Source organism: Temnothorax curvispinosus, unplaced genomic scaffold, assembly GCF_003070985.1.
Source record: "Temnothorax curvispinosus isolate PA1 unplaced genomic scaffold, ASM307098v1 QBEX01007563.1, whole genome shotgun sequence".
In the NCBI taxonomy this organism is placed as follows: domain Eukaryota; kingdom Metazoa; phylum Arthropoda; class Insecta; order Hymenoptera; family Formicidae; genus Temnothorax; species Temnothorax curvispinosus.
The window spans coordinates 64,675-87,455 of NW_020217343.1; the positions used below are offsets into that span (position 1 = coordinate 64,675).

Here is a 22,781-nt window from a genome sequence, read left to right on the forward strand (position 1 = left end):
GTTCTGTAGTTTCATTATCATCATCTAAATTAACGATGAATTCCGATTGATTGAGAGATTTTGGAATAGGATTATTTTATTTCTTTCTGTTAATGACAGTTATAACTTAATATTTTGCTTTCGCGGGATGTAAAAATAAAAAAAGGAAAACAATATAAAATCATTTCTTTAAATAATTTTTAATTAAGACGAAGATAAACTTTATTTTCCAAAAGAATTTTAACTTTGTTTTTTATATATTCGTATCACATTTGTTAATTTTAAACGTACAAACGTACGTATATGTCTATCTTATTAAATCAATATACAATATAATACAATTATTATTAGAATTATTTTTTCTCGTCTGTTAGAATTCAAAAGACATTTCCATTACAAAACAATGCTCTCTCTCAATCAAATAATTCATCGTTATTTTAGATCGCTAACGAGTTTACAAAAGAAAGCGTTAACATGCAATAACGGTTCAGTTATCGAAATTAATTTAAAATACAAGGAATGTAATATCTAACGTGTAGTTATCTTGTAATACGTTGCAGTTAATTCGTAGTCGAAATAATTTATGGTGAAAAAATTGGCTAGCCTTGGTCTTTGATAGCGATGCTGTCAACAGCGCATAAGGCCACGTGCAATAACAGAAATTATTATTATTTTGAAATATTTAATATTTTATAGATTACAATCATATAGAAATATTCTGTACCTTACATTTTTTTTATTGATTTTATATTTGATGATATAATAAAGCTAGAATATTCTTTTTTGGTGCCATTCTCTGTAAAATCTAGCAAGCATAATTGAATTTAAGCGACATCGAAATAAGTGCCGAAAAATTGATTCGCGCATTGCGAATTTTATTATGCAAAAGAAGTGTCCCGATAGGAACTAAAGGCTAGAGTCAAGATCAGTGAAAACACTAATTACCACGGAGAAATCATTAATTATGTCGTTGCCGCTCTCCTCTCCCTTTTTTTCTACGTGACTCCGTTTCTGTCTGGCTTCCTCTCTTTCCCTCTTCACCCCACGTCCTTCTGTTTCTCGCTTGCATTCTTCCGCGATGCTAACTATGTGAAGTACTCCCACGACACAAGAATGCCGCTTCAAGATCACGGACTTACGGTCGTGCCAGTCGACGACTCTCTTAATTATTCCCAACGTTTTCCTCTTCGCTTCCACCTTCGCGACTTTGCTTCCCTTGCCGCTGTTCGAGATGAAATATCAAAGCGTACACAGTTACTTGCAAAATAGATAATCCAGTTACAGATAATGGTATTTGAATTCTGATGCAAGTGGCCGATGTGGAAGTTTATATATGGATTCAGCGAAGTTGTTTTATTTTATGAAAAAGTCGGGATATTTGCAATGTAATAATTGTAAGATAATTACGTTACAAGTGTTGGTAATCGTTAATAAACACGCACGAACTCTTTCGTTATTTAATAATTTGTTAGTTAATAATAGCCTTAGTATAAAAAAATAATATTGTAATAAAGTTTTATTTTAAACGATTGTGCAAGATATCAAGGAAGAACTACCAACCAATATGCCTATAATTATTTTAATAATTACTAATTACTTACATATCATAGTAATTACAAAGAGATTTTGAATGAAACGTAATACGCAGAGATATATCTAGATATTTGTACCTAACAAGAGTCTTTTATTGTGCGACGTTCGAGCGACGCGTTTTTAATGCGGGCCCAAACGCAGGTTTGTCACCACGCGGAATCGAGTTAGCAGCTAGTGAAATCTTCAGATCGAAAGCGATTATATTTATGTGAGATGGAAATTTAGGAAAAGAAAAGCATGAGAAGCGTGCTCGCTTAACTGTCGCCCGTTATCTTGCGCCGCAGATCGTGCTGCTATTAGCTGTAATACAGTGACTTTCAAATACCACGCGGACCCAGCACCGTGTCACACTTCTCCTCAGGGTGACGCAAAGACGGACGATTAAAGCAATTTAATATTAGCCCAGCGTTATCTTCTCTACTTCCGAGAAATTCGTCTTTTTTTTACAAACGCAAAGTTAATTCCTTTTATGCTGCTTATGTTTCTTACTTTCCGCAACTACTTCGAGGCTAGGAATGAGATTATCTTTTTATCGTGCGAACATCGAAGAGAGTATTTCAAGTACTCGACATAATTTTACCTTCTCTGCACGGCAGGCTCATTTTCTTGTTACAAATGTGAAGAAAATTTCTTTCGTGTGAGTTACTTTTCTCATTTTTTTTCGTGATTTTCTTTTTACATAAATGGAGTTGCATTTTCTATTGTGTGAACACTGGAAAGTGGCTTAGCGAACACTTCCTAATTAGTATTTGCGTTCAATGAAACTTCAAGAGGCGTCGCACTTCATTGAGTTGCTTGTTATCTTGACGATCTTCTTCGCTAAAAACTCGCGCTTTCCTTCTTAGAAGTCGTGATTAAATTTCGGCGATGTCTTTCTCTTGCCCGCTTCATATTTACCTTTTCCTTGCTCCGTGTATTGAAAAACGAGCAGTTCATGAATAGGATCGTTCCTATCAGCTCGGAGAAATCCAGGGTAATGATGATCATGCGGGAAGCTGCGATATATATCAAGGCGATCATTGTGTAAGCTTTCGTGAAGTCGCAACACGAATTTCGACGGAAGTCAATTACATCTTACAGCTTTTTATAGTTATTACTCATAATGCGATACCGGTATACTTATATTGTATATAATGATCGAAACGACGATGATTAGAAGTTAAAGGAGAAGGCTCTTCTTCGCGACTTAGGATCGAACGAGATGTTCTCGTCCTTTTGCATCACCTGTCTAGAGAACATAGCGTATCCTGAACATCCGAGCAATTGACGATGAACTCGAAAAGGGGGTCATCCTGTCGTTTTTCATGGGCAGATGTGTGCGCCTCTTCTTCCATCTCCTCCTTTTTCTTCTACCGCTCTTCCTACTTTTTCTCTTCCTCTCAAGTCCACTGACCGAGACTCGCCTATGCCGCTGCCGCTGTAAAGTCGTAGAAAAAGTCTTGATCGTAAAACCCGCCTCGCTTCCGCACTTCTCGCGATAGCTATTAGACTCACGGCCGCGGTGCTTTTCGCGGAAATTCGCGACTGGACAATGGAAATTTCAGGAAATTCTTAATCCGATTGATAGGCGGCACGAGGAAGATTTCATCGAAGCTAATCGCGTTGCTGTGCGGTGAAGTAATACAGGATGAAAAAAAAATATTTATACATAGATTGAGATTTCTTTGCCACGTACATTTCTTCTCATTATTCTTTTAACAATAATTAACAAGTATGTGGACTTGCAAGTATTGGAGTCAGTTAATTATATAAAATAATTTAGGACTCTCGATAATAATCAATATCGTGATTTGGTCTTGACGTTTCGGAACGTTCTTGTAATTCAAAATTTAAAAATAAATTAGGTTTTCTGATATATTACGCATTGATAACCGCGTTGTTACTCTCAAGGCCAATTCACGATATCAGTTAATTATATTTGATGAATATTTGTATCTCCGCGTTTTTATATCATATTATCTAAAATATATCTAAAATAACATTGTATGATTTGCGGATATAAATTTGTTCAAATGTCTTCGAACAAACAGAAATGGATAAAGGTAATACATGCTCTCTCTCCCATTACATTCTTTACGTTACGTGTACATAATGGAAATAGCAGATACATATATATATATATATATATATATACATATACCTACGTACATACCTACGTATATATATACACACTAGATGGCGTCAGACATAAATAATTTCTCGTATTTAAAAATATACAATTACTTATATAATTGATGGAAACATAAACATACTCTAAATTTTTCGAAACAGGAACTTTGTAACAAAGTACTTGCTCCAAAAATTTCAATAAATTAAATTAAACATAAACTGCAAGTGCCAGACTAGAGTCAAGCTCAACAGGGTCTTCTTTCCCCGCTAATTTTTCCAAGCCCGTTTCCTTGGCAGTGGTTTTGCTAGATAGTAGATAGGTGGTTTGGTTTTGGAAGGTGAGGCTTTGTATGTGAACCGCCTCACCAATAAATTGAAACAAAACACCAATAAATTGTTATCAGACGGACATAACTATAATAAGCTCATGAATTCGAATTTTCCATTTGTCGAGTTTCTTTTTTGATCATGTAACTTCGTAGTGCACTTTAACGGTTTTCTAAGAGGACTTATGTTAGCTTTTTCACATGTACATATGATTTTAAATATAGAGAAGATCGCAGGATTCAACCGATTCTCAATTCCGTATTTAACTTGCGTTATTATTACAATCGTTTCGGCAGGATGATATAATCCCAGAATCCGTCTCATAATTCGCGACAGTACGTTAACGAAGCTCGAGCACATGTCGCGCGCGAACGCTGTCGTAATAAAGGATAATCAAGGTGTATAGGAATGCCGAGGCATCTGTGCGCGGTGATTATAATCCGGTGGGAGGGAAAGGGAAAGAGGGATGGCGAGAAGCAACGAAGGGCCGCGCGTTTATCTCGCATCGCGACGAGGGGGAAAACGAATAAGTAAGGAGGCGAGAACGCGTAATGACGCGCGAGCGGGCAGGAGGAACTGTGTCCGTTGCCGTGCACGAGCGAATGGGACGAGCGGATAGAAAATATGGCCATGATATTTACTAACTCGGCCTCCGCGTGAAAGTGTTCGCTCTTCGCTTTATGCCCCCCTCGTCGAGAGAACGCGCGCGAACGATCCTATGTAACGGGTGTCGCCCGATCAATCGATCGAGACGAGGACCGCGTGTAATTCTACGGAAGAATTCGGAACGTACTTATTTTATGTCTACTGATAAGTGCTGAGATCATTGACTGTAAGTGTCTGAAAAGACGCTTGCTTAAATGTTAACAAATCTTCCGATCTTGACGGCGGATTTCCGTTGTATCGTGTCGTCTCGCGAAATTTTTAGCTTTATTTTATATCTTTTAAATATTTTATACTATGTTTTAAATATTTTATATTATGTTTATGCTGTATTTTTATGTTTAGCGTTTGTAACTCGTTTTGAAAGCACTTTTAATTTTAAAGTGCACTGTAAAGTTACATGATTAAAAAAGAAACTCGAAAAGTGGAAAATTCGAGTTTATGGGCTTAGTTTGTTACTTTTGTCTGATAACAATTTTTTTCAATTTATTGGTAAAACTTATGTGGGATTTCATGAGATAGGATCTTACCTTCCAAAAAATTTGCAGAAATTTTGACACATGATGGATATGTTTTCGTTAATTGTACAAGTAATTATATATTTTTGAGAGAAATTATAGTAATTGTATATTTTGCGAGAAATAAAATTATATCTGACTTTACCTAGAGTATAAATAATATATATACATGTATAGCGTACAGTAAATGTGTATGTAAGTACACGCATATATAATATAGTGTATGTATGTATGTTATATAACTATTGTATTATATGGAGGTATGTACATATTAGTTTTATACTCTAGATGGCGTTAGACTTAAATAATTTCTCGCATTAAAAAATATACCGTTACTTGTATATATAGGGTAAACTCGTATAAGATGGCCATACAGGAAAGATCGTCTACCTATGTTCTTTCAATCTATAGTTCGCCATGAAACATCAAATGAACGTGGGTTGGCCATCTTACCCGAGTTTACTCTAACAATAACTCAAAAATTGACGAAAACACTTCTTTTCTTCGCTAAAATTTTGAAAGGTGAGGTCATCAATAAATTAAAATAAGTTGTACAGATGAAAGTATATAATCTGAGCTCACATGAACTAGAATTTTTTATTTTTCAAGCTTCTTTTTTTATCATGTAACTGCATAGCGCACTTTTACGTTAAAAGAGCTAAAAGAACTAAAGAGTTACGAATGTATCTATAAAAATATAGCATAAAAATTATATATAAAATGTTTGAAAAATACAGCTAATATAAAATAAAGCTAAAAATTTCACGAGACAACACAATATATAACGACCCACGCACACACAAAGATTTATTAATAACATATGACACATGACCTACTCTTTCAGGACAACAAATTTCAATTTCACGTCAGAAGATAAAAATCTTAAGTCAGGTATACAGATCACAATGCGAACACCTTTGTCTAGTCATACGATAAACATCAAAGTATGTCACCGCTCTGTTATATCTATACGCGCAAGGCTGCGAATAAAATGTTAATAATCAGATTTTTTTTTCGGTGCGGATCGAGAATTTGAAATCGGATGAGCTGTTCCGAATTGGAGCGTCCGTCGCTAAAGTCCGGTGTCCACGATGCAAGAACTGTGTCCAAGTTTCGATTTAAGCCAATCAACTTGCAGCTCTTACAGAAAAGTAGCAGTTTTATTGGCTTAAACCGAAACTTGGACACAGTTCTTGCATCGTGGACACCGGGCTTAAGCCCGGCGGAAACGGTCACCGGGTTTATCGGGGGACCGTGCGACCGCGCGCGAATGCGAAGAATTTGGCCGGCGGAAACGTTGAGGCCGATAAGCGTGGGCTATCATCGAGGAGTACGTTCCCCCGTGGCTCGGTAGTGGCACCTCGCTAAGAAGAAGGGCATCGCGAACGGTGGAGAAGTGGGCACTCCGCGAGGTGGTACGGGCACCTTTCTCGCGCGCGGCCGCGGCGGCGCTCGCCGTGGAATGGCAAAAAAGAGAGGAGACCCTGTGACGTCACACGACTCGCGCGGCGGTGCCGCTAGCCTCTCACTTGGTCGCCGGCGTTCGGCCCGCTCGGTTCATCGCGCGCTCGTCGGCTCCGTTCGTCTCCTCTCCTCTCGATTCAACCCGCCGCGACCCACGTTGCTCGATCTTTCGTATTCGATCACGTTTTTGCTAAGAAAGCGAAACAAAAAGGGAAAAACGAAAGCATAAACTGTTCGAACTTGGATTCGGCGTCGCGTCTCGGCGGGTCATATACGTGCTCCGAGCGCGAACGGGAGTGACATCAACGGCGGTTGTGCGATTACGCGGTGACACGGATCGCGAGCGCGGTCCCGGATAGCCCGCGAGTTCCGCTCCGCATCGCGCTTGGTGGTGAAGAGTTTTGTATATTTTTTTTTCATTTCTTGATTGTGCCACACGACACTCTGGATATGATACCGGATGGATTAAGCCGCCGTTGGGGGTAAGTGCCCTTTAAATCTTCCCTCCCGCGTGATTTTAAATTAGAGTAGATTGTTGCTTTTTGCAATCGTAGAATCGGAACTTTGCCGGAGGTTCGTTCTCCCCGAAGGTTTTCTCTTTCGGGGCGCTAATAAATCGACTCGCATGAAAGATTTCGCGAAACTAATACTCCGAATAATTTTTGTTACGTTTTTTAGAGATATAATTTATTTCATGAAACCATGCGAATTAAAATGATCTATTAATTGAAATTTTTACAACATGTAGAAGAATATACTTTCATCGTTAGTTTTTAATACATTTTAATTTTCGATAAGTTTATTAACGTGCTCTAGATTTAGTAGATACAGTTACTTTTTTCGTGCTGCCATTATATACGCGTGTATATTTAAGACTCAAATTTTTTTATGAAATTGAATAACGTATAAAAATTTTATTTACATTTTATTTGATTATTAGAATCTTAATATAAATATAAATTCACATCAATAATTGACAATTTTATTTATTAATTTATTTATATGGATTTATTATGATAATTGCAATATTATAGAAGTAAAAATTGTATACAAACTAGAGAATTGCTTTAAGACTTTTATAAGTGAATAAAGTTCACGAATAAAATTTACCGTTATTTATTTTATAAAGTGTCACGAGGGGCTATTATAAAAGAAACTTATAGAACTTTTGCACTAGTTTTTACAACCGTTGACTGTCTTATTGTCATTGCAAATGTTCCACTATAATGGCAGTGTCAGATCGAAATTGCTACTTGTCGCAGTTGCAATTTATTTCAGTCGACAGTAACAACATTTTATGCAGCTGTTCTAATTGTGAAATCTTAGAGATCGAAATTCAAAGCACGAGACATGAATTGCGAAATGATGAAGGTACACGTTATACCGCACTTGACTTACAATTAGTCTTGAAATGATTTTCGAAACTCCGACGAACTTCCTTGTCAAAAGTGTATCAATAGAGTTATTACCTGCAAATAATGGAACATAAGGTGTAAGAGCTGTTATTTCCAATTACCTTGATTATGAGAACGTTCATTATTGAAGTGTTTAATCATCCAAATTACTTACATTTATTTCGAAATCGTTATAAAATAACACTGTACTGTTTTATATCGCTTATAATGTATTAATAATTTATTGTATATTATATAATTATACTTCTGTGATATGATAAAATTTCTTTTGCAAATACAAAGTTAGCAGGATAGTTGAAGTTAGATAGGATTTTATGGCGTAAGGGCTACATGTTAATTTCGTTGATTTGGATTATTTTATGAGTTTTTTTTATGCTTATTCCAATATTATTCGTGTGTACAAACCAATCATTAAATAGTGCCAATTATTTTGCAAAATATTCCTTGCACTAGATAAATGCGGCTGTTATTGTATACAGCCTGTCCCTCTCACTAGAAAATATATACATATATAAATAGCAAGCTTTTATCCTTTAATACACATAATTTAAAATTCAAATTTGTACATAATTTATAATAGTTGAATTTTCTGCAAAAAATGATATTAAATATGTTATTTAGCTTTATTGCATTGTAAAACATTAACATTTTTATGATAGATTATTAATAAATTAATTAATACTTATATAATAATTAATATCCGATAAATTTATAAGATATGTAACGCTAAGGTTAATATTTAAATATTAATTTTTAATTATTTAGTATGTGCATACAGCAATTTGATAAATGAAAAGCCGCATATTATATTAGTAATTTATTAATTAAAATAATTTGAGATTAAATATTCGTGTGAAATAGTAAACACGTCTGAAAAACTGCTAATGGATTTGAAGATTACTTTGAGTCTGTATACTCCGGTGTATTATCTTTGCAATTACTCCAGATACTTAACGATCTATGACAAAATTCTATTTCTACGGATCAGGACTAATTGTAAGTAGAGTACAACAATAATTGTCTCTTCATAAAGAAACGAGGGATGAGAGACATCGTGATTTTTCTCGAAATGAACATTGTTGTGTCCCGCGTGCGCGAGAAAGCAACGAAACTCCTTGATTGGACTTGGTAAATGGACTCGTAAATAAACTTTCAGTACAGTCGTTAAATTTGTGCGGGTCATTATTTTTCTTCGAGGAATATCGTCGGTTCATCCGGCTTCCGCTTGTCCCTGTTACAGTTCATAGCGCATATCAGGAGTTTGTCGTAAGGTACTCCTTCTCTAGTATGAGTTCGATTCGAGGGAGCAATAAGTAGAAGAAATTCTTGTGTTTATTTATCCATAGATTTTTTCTTTATTAATAATACAATATGCATAATTTGGTTTAATTTTTCTAAAAGGAGCACGTTTTGATCTCTAAAATTGATTACGAACCGAAGGTTAATTTCAATTTTAGGAATTTGAAACAATTGGTGGATTTTCATTTAGCAGAAAGAAAATTTGAGTAATAGTTCGCTCAAATATCTTCTTTTCGTACTTAATTGTCGTAAAAAAAAACGGCTGCGGAGAAGATTGACTTAGTAGATTTCAATATTCTATTCAGGACTTTCGTTATTTCGATAATAATTCTATAAGTTATAATTCTTTCTCAATCTTTAACTTAATTGATGAATTAAATGCGACTGTAAGGGTTAAATACAAACCGTTGATATAATATATTCTATTCTGTTATGCACGAAGGAGTCGACTTTCTGAAAAATCACGCGATCTAAGGGGATTGGCCTTTTCAAGGTGGCCGCGTGAGACGAATACGCGTAGGCCTGAAATAAATCGTCGATGCCCGCTTCGAAATATATCAAACACGGGCGTGTACCGGCGTCTATCATCACGGAATCGGGATTATGGAATCACGAATGGCTACGTAGAGAAACGTAATTGAAAACGCTCATCTTTTTATCGCCGCGAACGTAGATAATCGTCGATCCCGCGCCCCAGTCCCGCGGTGGCATCGCGAGAACATTTATATGTAAGTCTCGCGCTCTCAAAGATCGCGAATGCCCGCGGGATACGCCCGCGAATATCTCGCAATCGCCTTTTCACGGCGAATATAGCTGGCAGACCGGCACTCCGGAGTAATATGCGGTATATGTCCCGTTCCAGTAAACACCCCGACTTTTCTGCCGCCGTCAAACGGACCAACCTCCGCGCTCGAGGTGATACGAATAAATTTCTCGCGGAATATAGAGCCCAGATTCTAAGTCTTATTTCCAGGAAACGTGACCGCGCGTGGTACATAGATATGGCGTATAGACTCAGTAATGTTCAGAAACACGATGCCTTGCGTCGTGGATATATACGCGTTGCTCGATCGTGCACCTCTTTTTTTTTTGTAACGTGATGTATATAATTATCGCAGATAGACTAGACGAGATAAACATCGGCGAGGATAAAGTTCTTCTTCTTCCTGCATGTGCATGTGCATTTTTTTTTGCTTAGATAGTATGATACATCGTTGTAAAATCGCGATTTTTGTTGGGTATTTCTATACAAAATTTATCTTACGCTAAATAGACATTTAACCTTTTAGCGGTGACATGCAAAGTTTTTTTTTTTAAATTATTGGCAAAATAATAAATGCATTGTATTTATGATATACCATCTTGATTTAGCATTTTTACATTAATTAGCATGAAATAGCATTAATATGTAATAAATTGACAAAAAAAGTTGATTATTTATTTAGAATGAACATATATATAATTTGTGCTCAATGAGTTACGGATATGCAGTTCTCAGGATTTGAATTTTAATTTTTCTTAATACTTATATAAGAAATATTCATCGTGAAGAAAAATAAGCAGTTTTTTTGCGTAGATTAGCATTCAAAAAGATGATATGACACAACATACATGTACATATTTACATCGATTGTTACATAAGTTTTAACATTTTGATTTTCGCGAGCTCTACTCGCGTTTTGAAGCCAGTTATGTTTTCCATCGAGTTACGGTCGATTATTATATTACAGTTACGGGTCAGTAGGGTCGTACTAACGGCAGGCATATAATTTAGAATGTTTCGTCAAGAATAAGGGGGTCATTCTTAGCTGATTGCCGAGTGAAATGACCGGTCAGAACGGATTGTCGCCGATCGCGCCGGCAAAACCGATTCGCATGAGCGACAAAGATTATACAGACCGCGGCGTGCTGTTCCGTTCTTATTTATTGGATCGGAACGCTTTGTGGCGGAATCCGATCGATCAGGCGCGCGGGAACAGGAACAAAAAGGAGTGTCGATCGATTTGCATCGAGACTTCTTTTCTCGCGGTGCGCCCGCGCGCCCGCGCCCGCGCCGCGGCGAGCGATTTATTATCGCGCGACGGACGTTCATTAGACGCCCGTTTCTCCTTGTCTTCGGGCGAAGCTCATTAGTCCGCGAATGCGAGTACTCTGTCCTCTCGCGACGGCGCCGATAGCGATTAGTAAACGATGCTGGATTACGCAGCAGATCGTTGGATCAATAAGCGTCCGTTGACCGGACGCAGGCAGCATGGCTTCTCGCAAACCGCTTGATTTCTCCGCGAAGGTGTCAGAATGACCAGCAACTTGGCGATCACAAAACCTTGCGCTTTAATGGCTATTAACGTGTGCATATGCTGTTCTATAGCTTTACCTTTTTCTCTCTCGGAAAGTAGCGTATATGTAATTAAGCATTAGAAAAAAGTATAGACTAGATTAGGAATTTTTATATAATTGAATATAAAATATAATTAAATACAGTATACAAAGAGGCAGAAAAGGTAACTCGTTTTTACATATTTTCTTTAATGAATCGTTTGATCAGTTTGAAGTTGATTTATATCCTTGATGGAAATGTCGAAGCATTTATTTATCGCTTGATTTTAGCGTAATTAAGGAAAATAAGGAAAGTTTTCTTTTTGATAAATTAAAAGAGAGCAAATAAATGACAATATCATATACTTCACTTAATTGTACCTTTCTTTACCAGAACTTTACTTGATTGTATAGATATACAATGTTGAGAGTTAGAAAGTTGCATTGAATGCTAATCTCTTGCGACGTTTTCATCATAGAAAAATCAACTTCAAGTTGGCTAAGATACGTTGTACAAGAATTTTGCAACTTTGTTACATTTTACATGTCGAATATATAACTGAACTTCAACTTAACATTTTTGTCCACGTCTCACGGTGAAGTAATTCCGACTACGGGCACGCTTGCGAATGTTTTAGCAGAGGAATATAAACAATAGGCGAGGGCCTCGCGTCTTTGTGAAAGCGAACCGGATTTCGTTAGTAATTCGCGTTTACGCCTGCGACGTGATGTATCGTTCTGGATTATCACTGACTGCCGGCGAATGTATAATACCGGTACAGTACCGTCCGTGGAGCCCTTCGTTCTGTATGTTAATGCGTACATGAATAAACCAAGGAAAGCCGATACTCTGTTTGAACATCAAGGCTTGTCCTAAGTTCGCTTCGCTTGGACGTTTCGTGTGGCGCGCGTATGCAGACAGTCGTCGTATTTATAGCTGTCATCCAATGGTAATCAACGGAAATAATCTCGTGGGTCGGCTATATAGTGATGTCAACGGATCGTCAGACTTGTGACGCAATTGCATTTTATACTCGTTAATTGTGCATATCAATAAGTGAAAAAGATGCGGCCGCCGTCGAGACGTCGTAAATGTAAATTCCAGTTTTTATTTCCATTGCGGAAAAACCGCATTTTAATATCACTGCCTCTTTGAATATCACTGATGGAATAAAACTGACGCGCATAGAGATTAATCTATCAATCACTTGGAGCATAATTGCTTTATTAGAGTCAAATCAGTGCTAACAAATGAGTACTTAAATACGTTAATAACATGCGTAATTCTTTGCGCATAGATTAATGATTTGCTTTTATAACAATGTAATTTAATTGCGAGATATATAAATCGTTCATTTATTGAAATTTAATATAAGCGACTAATCTAAGTTGTAAATATCCAATATTTATATGCTCGTATAAGTGTAACGGAAATATAACGGAATATGATCGAGTGTAAATTAAATCGAATCTATTGATATCGATGCTATCGGTGCATGTGCCGTTACAATGTAGACAAAATCGTATCATTTATGCAGATAAATTGAAGCCGATCCCTCTTCCGTCATACAATCCATGACTAGACGAGCAACCGCGAATTATATCTCGCCGTTCTCTCTCGGTTCTCTCAGTCCTGACCACAACCAAGAGGGAAAAAAAAATATAGCGTCGACAAAAATTGTCGTGGAGAGGATCTTGCGAAATGAAAGACATTGCGGCGAACAGATAAAAAAGGATTTCTAGTTGATCTTACCACCGCTGATCATTTCATTCGCTCATATTACTATCGCATGCTTTCGTAACCGAGCATATAATAGTATATCTTCTTGATCAGCCAACGGAAATTCTACTTTTTTTTCATCAAAATAATACATTTAAGTATTAATTTCTTAAGCATCTTTTTCTCGTTTCGTTTGAAACGATATAGATTATATTTTTTGTGTCAATTTAATAATTATACGTAGTTATATAGAATAAAATGATATTAGAGTTGTAAGTTTCACGTAAAGCGCATAGGACTAACAAGAATTATTTTTAATCGGCAGCGGCGCAAGCTATATAATAAATGCGTATACATATATGGGTGAACTTTCGTAACGAGATGGCGGTGTAGCGAAAACGAAAGCCTCTCCACGGTGACCTGTTGGCGAAAATTGCGATTTCTGGCAGTGACTGACGCGGTTACTTCTCCGGGAGCGTAATATGTAATTATTACGACGTTTCACTCGCATTTCGCCGCCGTATCCGCACTCATATCGGTGAAAACACCGTGGTCGGCGACTCGTCCTGGATCCGTGTTTTTTTTTAAGCGCGGCCAACTTTCGTGTATATGAATTTCAGTTATTTGGTTTGATCGTGAAATGGAACGGTCGACCGTGACGGCGCGAGAGGCGCCATTCAATTCCCCTCATAATTCCTCCGACCGATCCTGCCCCCAAATTATGCCCGCTAGTCCTGGAAATTGATACGTCTCCCAATCTCTGGGAGAACCGCTTCTGCTTGATTATTTTAGTTGTATTAAATCCGTTTAATATATATTCACGATAAGGTGATTTGCAGGAGGGAAATTTAAACGCACAAGAATAGATTTTATCTCCGTGCTTACTTTCTGTTACTACTCCCGTAATATCTTTATTCTTGCACATCCTGCAGGGACGATTTTAGGATGCCATCTAAAACGTAGGTGACAGGCGGTTGTCGAGGGCCGCGCGGGCTATCCGGTCTCAGGCTTAACGATACAGTCGGGGTTGACCACTATACGGAGCGGATGCGCGTAAATGTCTACCGCGGGTGAAACGAGCCTTCGTGCGGATCGCGCGTCTCGGGCTATAAAAAATTCGAAAGGGGCCATCTCGCCATCTCGCCATCTCTCCTCTCGGTGGTGGGTAGGTGCGTGTGCATCTCGATGCACTTTCGATCGAGGTTAAAACACTTTCGCCACGGTCGAAATTAAGGAGCACGCGCGTGTAAACTGCGCGTGCTGTGTTGGCGTTAACTCGATTGGCTCGCCGAACACTGGTAGCATGAGAACGGCGGCGAAAGACAATCGTGAAAGCATCCCGGGAAGAGACCTCCCTTTGATTGTCTCCCGTAGAAAGTAAACACGAGCGAAGTAAGAGCGCGCCTCTTCTCGAATTCACCGGCCCTCTTTACCTCTCTGCCACTCGCGCGAGCGCGACCGGGGCACACGGTTCGCACCGGAATTCGCGAATTAAGTTTTGTTTTTTCACGCTCGGGCTGCCCCGACAATGATGGACAAGACTTTTGTGGCGGATTCAGGCGAATTTAATTCGTGACCGGAAACAAGAGCGACATCAGCCACCGCCGAAAATTGTACCGTTTCCGGATCCGACTTTCTCCGACATGTATTTGCTCAAACGGTAGATGTCTAACAGCTTTCGAATCGATGAATATATTTTATCTGATTTCCATCTTTTCTATTACATTTGATTACAATTATTGAGGTATTATCGAAGGTATTTTGTTCTAATTAATCACATGATTAGAACAAAATCATATGGATTAATTAATCACATGAGATAAAAATCCCTCCTTAAAAATATCGAGCGAATACTTCAACGGTTAAAATTTAGTATTTGTTAAACGTCAAATAAAAATATCATCTATTATTTTCATGTCTTTACTCTTAATCATGTAGATTTTCACGTGACATGATTTTTTGCGATTCCCCTTATTTTCTATGAGATCTAGGGTTTGATTATATATCTTGAAAAGAAAATACATGATCGACCTTAAGCTATACATTTTCTAACTATTACCAAAGTATTGTTTCGATTTGGATGCATGACAACTAAAAATATATAAATGTCACTTTTTGCTTGTGTTGGACAAATCTCCAAGTGATTCTTATTATTTTTCGTCATCTTCAATATAAACGTACCTATAATATATGTTGGTCGCTTCGAGTATCAGGCTCGTGTGGCCGTCGTTTTCAAAGTCTTGTCACAAGCCTTTTTTTCTCCTTCTCTTTCCATGCCTCTCCGCATTTAAATTTCCCTTTCGTCTTCTCTTTTCTCTTTTTTTTCACGGCCATTCCGGCCGTACCATAAAAATGAAAATTTTCGGTCCGCGTCACGAATGAGCAGCGAATGGCGATCGGTGCTTCAAAGCGCCGACGGAACAGGTTTCCAAAGACGCGAGGACGCGTGATGCATCCGACGTACATACATGTCGCTATAACGCGACCATCAGTCACGAGGGAGGAAAAAAGGCAGATGATGCAAAAATCGGAGTTACTTCTGTGGCCGACCCTGTGTCCGATCACGCGCGACCGTGCTTTATCCCGTGCATTGTCCTGTCTTATCTCATACGTCGAGAGCACTTGCCGACATTTGATGTTCAGTGAACATAACATGAACATTAAGCTACATCCTTCGTCGTGCGTGGTGACTGAAATCCGATCCCGAATTTTTGTTTAATTCAAAATCGCGATAACAACATTAATAATTTATATTAATCACAATATGCATGATTACATATTGAGTATTATTTTATTCGCAAGAGCACGGCTTTTACTATGAATTTTACAAAACAAAAGTTAATATAAAGACTATAAATGTTTTATTTATATGCTCAAAATTATAAGTCACAATGGGAGTATTATTAATATGTACTAATATTTTCGATATAGCAATTTGGTTGGACACAATTATTATTAGTTTAATTTATTATATATGATGTCTAAGACAAATAGTAATTTAATATAAATAATGCGAAAAGAAGATTACAATTTACGGATTAATTTGGTCTAGACTTGGTCTAAGATTGAGGTAAAAAAAATTATGTGATATATAACGCTCATACAATATTAATAGTTCATGCAGTACTCGTTTCGTTGACATTATAAGAGTTTCAGATTTCTTGATAATTATCAATTTACCCGGGCGTATCAAGTATCCGGAATAAAACCGGATTGGAGTAGGACCGAAACATGATTATTTGCTTTTTACTTTGGACGTGCACCGTTGCTATGCGGAATGGATTTTCAAAAAGGAGAGATATCAAACTTTCTGTCATAAGGGTGTTCTAATAGCGGGAATAGCTATTCTTGCAAAACGAAAGAGAAACGGGAATTACTACATTCACTACCTGCTTTTCGATTTATTAGCTTCATGTTCCATCTAAAGTAAGAAACTACCTGATTTGTTTATCATTCTATCTCCGCGACGAAGGCTAAAAATAGCAAATATATTGTAAGGAGAAATACGTGGAAAAATAGAGAAAAAACAGAGAATAGGAGAGAGAGAGAGCAATGAAAGAAAATAAGGAAAAAAGCCAGAATAAAAGTTGTCTTATATAACAAAATATAATATGCAATTTTATTTTTATCTTTATACTTACATATAATTACAAATTAATTTTTATACAAAAATATGATTTTACATCAAAAAGAAATTTATGTATTATGTTATGTATTTGCAGAATGTAATGCAAATCTATTCTGAGTTTTTTCCATTTATTATTTAACGTTTTTTTTTTGCTTAAATGTAATGAACGCAGTAGACATAGGATTAATATATTATCTTTGCGGTTGAGTTCGCGTCGATTATCGCCTCGTTAACGGAGATCTTGGCGTTCATCTTCGCCCAAGGACGAGAATTTTCCATGATACGTCTACTATGCGTGGTAGGAAATAGAGGAATGATTTCGCGGAATGTGCAAAACAATGATAGCCTAGGTAGAAGCGCAAGTAGCAATGGTAAAATAGCGAAAAAGTGAGGTGAATGAGGTTTGAGAACTTCGCTCTCTGAGCTGGCTGGTTGTTCGTCCAGCTACGAGTTACGTTCTAAAAACTTGTCGGTCCGAGGTTATTAACTTGTGCGAACAAAAACGACGGGAGGAACTGGGGGGGGGGGAACTTCTGAATTAATTTGGTTCCGTCGCGGCCATGGATTTGCGGTTTGTTTATAATACATCGTCTCTTGCGTAACCAGAATTTAAAGTCTCAATAGATCGTCTCGCTGGAATACATTGCAGAAGATGTAGAACAGTAATAAATTCCAAAAATTTTGCATTTATTACTATTCCTGAAATTAATTCTGGATAGCGTCAATTTTAAATACATTTTCTAAATTATACGAAATTGGCAATCTGCAGACATACATGTATGACATTACATGATATTTATAACTGATTGATTCGATGTTCGATATGTTATTTCGACATACATGCATATATTATCATATTTTAACTTACTATAAAGTTGATAATCTGCGAATATAAAAAAATTCTCTTGTATTGCTATACATTCATTAAATAAAAATATTCACGAATCGATTTTTACAGAGTATATCGGTTATTAAAATCGTGGAAATTTTTATAAATCATAATGTTGAACTTGAATTAACATCACAATTAAATATCTAGCGTTCTTGGCATTCTCGCACGTTAGAATCGATTTTGAAAAATATCACGCCCCGGGATAAAGGAGTGACGACGTGATTGCATAATACGAAACCTAGTAACCTTTTGTGTTTCGATGTAGCGACGGTACTGTGAATATATACAGCTTCGCCGCGTAATAATGGGCGCGCGCGTTATCCTGTTAAGGTCACTTGTTCGATAGCGCTCGAACAAGTCACGATGAGCATGCCTCGACTGACATGACAGATTCTTCCTATCGCTTCTCACGTGGCTACTCATCTTTGAATATTTTTAAAAAATAATTTTGGTATATTTAAATATGTACACATATTGTCATTTAAATATGTACATACATATTTAAATAATGTGTGTCTTATATATACATTAACGTGCCTTTTCTTTAGATAGGATATATTACGAAGGAGAGAATAATGATTTATTTCGTTGTTTTCTATTAGAAAACCAATGTAGAAATGAGAACATTTTTGTGTAATTAAAAGTAGGACTGATAAAAAATTATGAAAATTATGAGAAACAGATTTTGGATAACGCTTAATGCAAATATTTCTTTCTCCGACGCTTATTCTAAATATTCACACACAAGTTACATTAATTCTATTATTCTTAGAATAACGCGAGAACGTGTTTGATATTGTCGTGAATAATCGTGGGATATAAATATTTTATATAGAAATGAGACAGTGTCTCTCAATAACGATATAAATAACCCGCATCCGTTTGACCTGAAAGCGAAACTTTTCTATTGCACGTAGTCGAGTGATAAACATGAAAAATTCGTGGCCTGCAAATGCGATGTACGGCCTTGATGCAATGAAAATGCGATAATGTTTCAGGCACGATTATGCCCGAAAGAAACGATTACGCCACTTTCGTAGAAATCCACGCGATGAGGCTCCACCTCTTCTCTAGAGAGTTAAATCGTTATTCACGACGACCGGCCGTGCCGTTAGTATGCTGCGGGAAAATGGAAACAGGTTACGAATATATCATCCGTTAATTCACTCCTGCCGATGCCGCGCCGAATATCGCGCATCGGCGTGCAAATCCTATACAAGAGTGCCGCACGCCGCACCGTGTAGTGAGCCGGATTATTGATCCGAATGTACAAAAGTCGAATTCACGTTTTAGAGTTTTGTTACGAGATCCTTCTCTATACTTTCGTAACGCCGAACTTTTTTGCGTTTTGCGATTCCTTATATACGTGACATTTAACGCAAAGTGAAATCGCGCAGAAGATTGTTATTTTTAGAAATGTCGTAATCTATTTTTTAAATCTATTTTAATATTATAGTTTTTTAAATCATTTATTTATTATATTTTTCAAAAATTTAAAATAAACTCTTGAATTATCGACATAAAGAAATGTAAGGTTTCCAGGAATAATGATTCTTTGTATATATTTCATTAATTTTATTTTCTAAATATCCATTTTAAACACACATGTAAGTTTCTGCTTTATGTTTTTGCAATTCTCTATTTTGTCTGTACGCGTTGCTCGGATCCCACGACGATCTCGATACGCTTGAAGCACCTTTCCATCATTCCACCCAATCTAAGAGGCTTGTGGATAATTGCGCGCCTAACACGATCGTGTAAGCGAGTATGCAAATCTTCGGGAGGAAATCCTGATCCTTTCACCGCGTTTTACTGTAGCCTGGTATCTTGGCTTATCCTGATCCACATGCAGGCGCTTAATTATAATTACGTACTTTCAAATTTAGCACTTGGTGCGTTAAGTGACACGAGTTTGCAGAAGCAAGTGCAATTCCGTGTTATTACGTATTCGGAGTTCCATTTTTATTTAAAGCAGACAAGTGACTGAAGAAAGTATGTCACGCTTGTGATATTCAAAAGTCAACGATTTTAAAATTGAATTAGCTAAAGTAAAATAATTGAATCATAAGCTGTTTTCATAAGAACGTCTTCTCGAGAGCGACGCTTGTCTTTTTTAATTAAAACAATTAAGTATCGCGTAATCTTACAAATTCGTAATGCGAAAGTTCATGAAAGACGCCAGCGCGACAACGTATTTACGCAACTCTGAAAGAGTATCAATTACAGTAGAACATCGACAATGTGGTTAACAATGAGTGGTCACGTCCGCCGTTTCTTCGGTTTTCTTTCCACGAGCATGTGAGAATGCTTTTTCATCATCTCGCGAACACAATAGGGCTAATACGCGCCGACGAGGGCGTCCTTGTTGTTCTCCACCTTGGCTGAGTTCCGTTTGCGGGATGACGACCACGACACGACGATGACGATTTCGAGTTGAACAAACCGTGTTGCGATTCAGTGCAGGCTATGAACGCCGGTGACCGTTACCCGACCAGAGAGGCTCAACCGACGGCCGGCTCCGCTGCGTGTCCCATTCGCTGGATATTACAGCAGCCGATCGAAAAGTAACGCGCGATCGGGTTGAGCGTCCCTGGACGCGCCATGTTGCGCCATGCTTGTAAAGTGTGTCAATAGGAGAACAAACAGACAAATGTGCTCCTCGTGACTAACCCACTCACCAAAAGTCGCTTATAAGGTGCCGGCCAACCTGTGGAGACTTCGATGCCCGCTCGGTTATAGTATTTGCGCTGACGGCGAACCTTTTGTCTGGCGAAGGGTTTGCCTTAGATTAGAAGCAAACATAAATGAAATCATTGGGCAGTACTGCAACTTTAATCGAAGTTAAAGTAATATTGAAAGTATAACGGGCATTGAATAAAAAAATTCCTGCTTTAAACTTTATTAGAAGTTTTATCTAGTTAATTATTTTTCTTTATGTATTAATTTTTTATTCAATTAATTTGTCATATTTGCAAAAAGCAAATGATTGTTTATGTACAATATTTAAATATCCCCATTTTTTAATATTCTTATTTGAAGCGTGTTTAATAAATTTTTGTACGATAACTTTGAATCCATGTTATGGAATCAGGTTGCGATTAAAATTGTTTTTACGGAAAAGATAATGCTCGGCTTATCGTGAGTAATTGTGTCACACACGCTATGAAAAACCTACATTCAAAGTATAGATTCAAAGCCACGGGGCATACGGTTTGTATGATGCGGTAAGAGGCATATCGTGGCTAACGATACACGCTAAAGAAAACCGTAAAGGTTTAAAGCGCACGAGGAATACGCTGCGCATGAAAAATTAGCCGCGTTGAGGATCATCGGTCGAGGCAGTTCGTTTCTTCCTTTGCAATTTCTCGGTTTGCCTCGCAGCTGGTGCGTGCTACCCGGCGCGGCGAACGGAGGTTAATCCGAACGTCCACGTAATCGCCAGATACCACCTTTTATGCCGACGCAATCACGCGACAGTTCCTTTCTATTGCGCGACGGCGACGGCAGAAAAGTCCCGTAATGCGACGTTCGTCGCCGTGCCGTGCCGGTGGCCCGCAGCTTGTCGCCTCGACAACAAGCTTATCGACTTAGGTAATTAATACCGGTCTGGGTGGTGCAGATCGGAATGCGGCACACAAACTTCTTGGGTCTATGCTCGACACCGGAACGCCGGTTCTCGGAAATATCCGTCTAAGGAACAACGAGCGTTGTAGTATTTGCGCGGACGACGAGCGAGACACGTTTACTCTGTGGCAATAGTACTCGAGGAAGATGAAGTGGTGCAGACGTGCGGAAGATTAAGTGGATCGTTGACATTATTACCTCTTTATTTAAAAGTAGATTAAATTAAAGACAGTTAACTGTGGGGGGGGAGGGTAGATGTATTATTTTCAGATAAGCATTTTTATTTTATTTTGCTGTCATATTTTATACAAGATATTATTTGATAATTAGCACAAAAACAGATGATAATCGTCGGTTCTGTGCATTTCACTGTCCTCTCCTCGAGTTAAAAATAAATTTTCCGTTAATCGAGTGGCTCGGTCACCTCGTTTGATTAACGAATTCCTATCGCTGTGAAATACTCGGGTAAATTCCCGCCGCGGCATCAAAGTCCTGCATACCGGGACGTGTCGTGCCGTTGGAACCTGCATTGTTGCATTTCTTTCCGACGACATCGCATCGTCGCGACGTCATCGGTAGGGTTTACGACAAACTTGAGAAGAATAAGGAGTGACCTGGTTGGCCCGAGTTTGCGCCGAGCGAACCGTTGACCGCGCCGGTAAAAACTTGGGGAAAATGGCGGTGCGACCGGTTCGAATCGACTCGCTATCGAGTGGAGGAAGCGCTCTGTCTCGCTTCCACCGCTTTTCCAAGTCGGCTAACTCGTTCTTCTTCCTTCGCGTCGTCGTTATTTATTGTTGTCGTACATCAGCCACCGTTACTGGTCGCGCGCCGCGTAGTCGCGAGAAAAGAGGAGACTTCAATGCCTGATCGGCAATGTCGCGCCAGGTTGAATGCACTAGATGACTAGATCGACTATTCTATCTATTCCATTGACCCATCCTGGAATAAACTGTGAATTTGAATGATTTATTATTAATCGATAAGAATTCTACGTCAAGTTCCATTAGGTGTAACATATCTTATCTAATCTGTGCGTTTAGAATGACATATGTGAATGATAATCTGTTGAAAATAGAATAATACGAATCAGTAGCGTGGCAAAGTGGCAATAGAATCTAGTTCGAAATAAATAAATCTAATTAAGTACACATACCTATATAGCGTAATCCACCTGATCATATTATCTGAAATATTTCTCTTACGCAACTGTAGAGGAGAAAGAGAGATTTAT

General features: G+C 37.9%; 1 protein-coding gene across 2 annotated transcripts in view; it reads left to right on the forward strand.

Moving 5' to 3' along the window:
• Window positions 1–22,781, forward strand: part of LOC112457172 — a 114,362-nt gene that overhangs the window by 36,831 nt on the left and 54,750 nt on the right. The window contains exon 1 of one of the 2 annotated variants that reach the window (XM_025020088.1): window positions 6,733–7,135. The exons of the other annotated variant lie outside the window; for it this stretch is intronic. The gene's annotated coding sequence lies outside the window, so the exon portion shown is untranslated. Of the gene's footprint in view, window positions 1–6,732; window positions 7,136–22,781 lie in introns of those variants that run through there. 2 annotated transcript variants of the gene reach the window in all.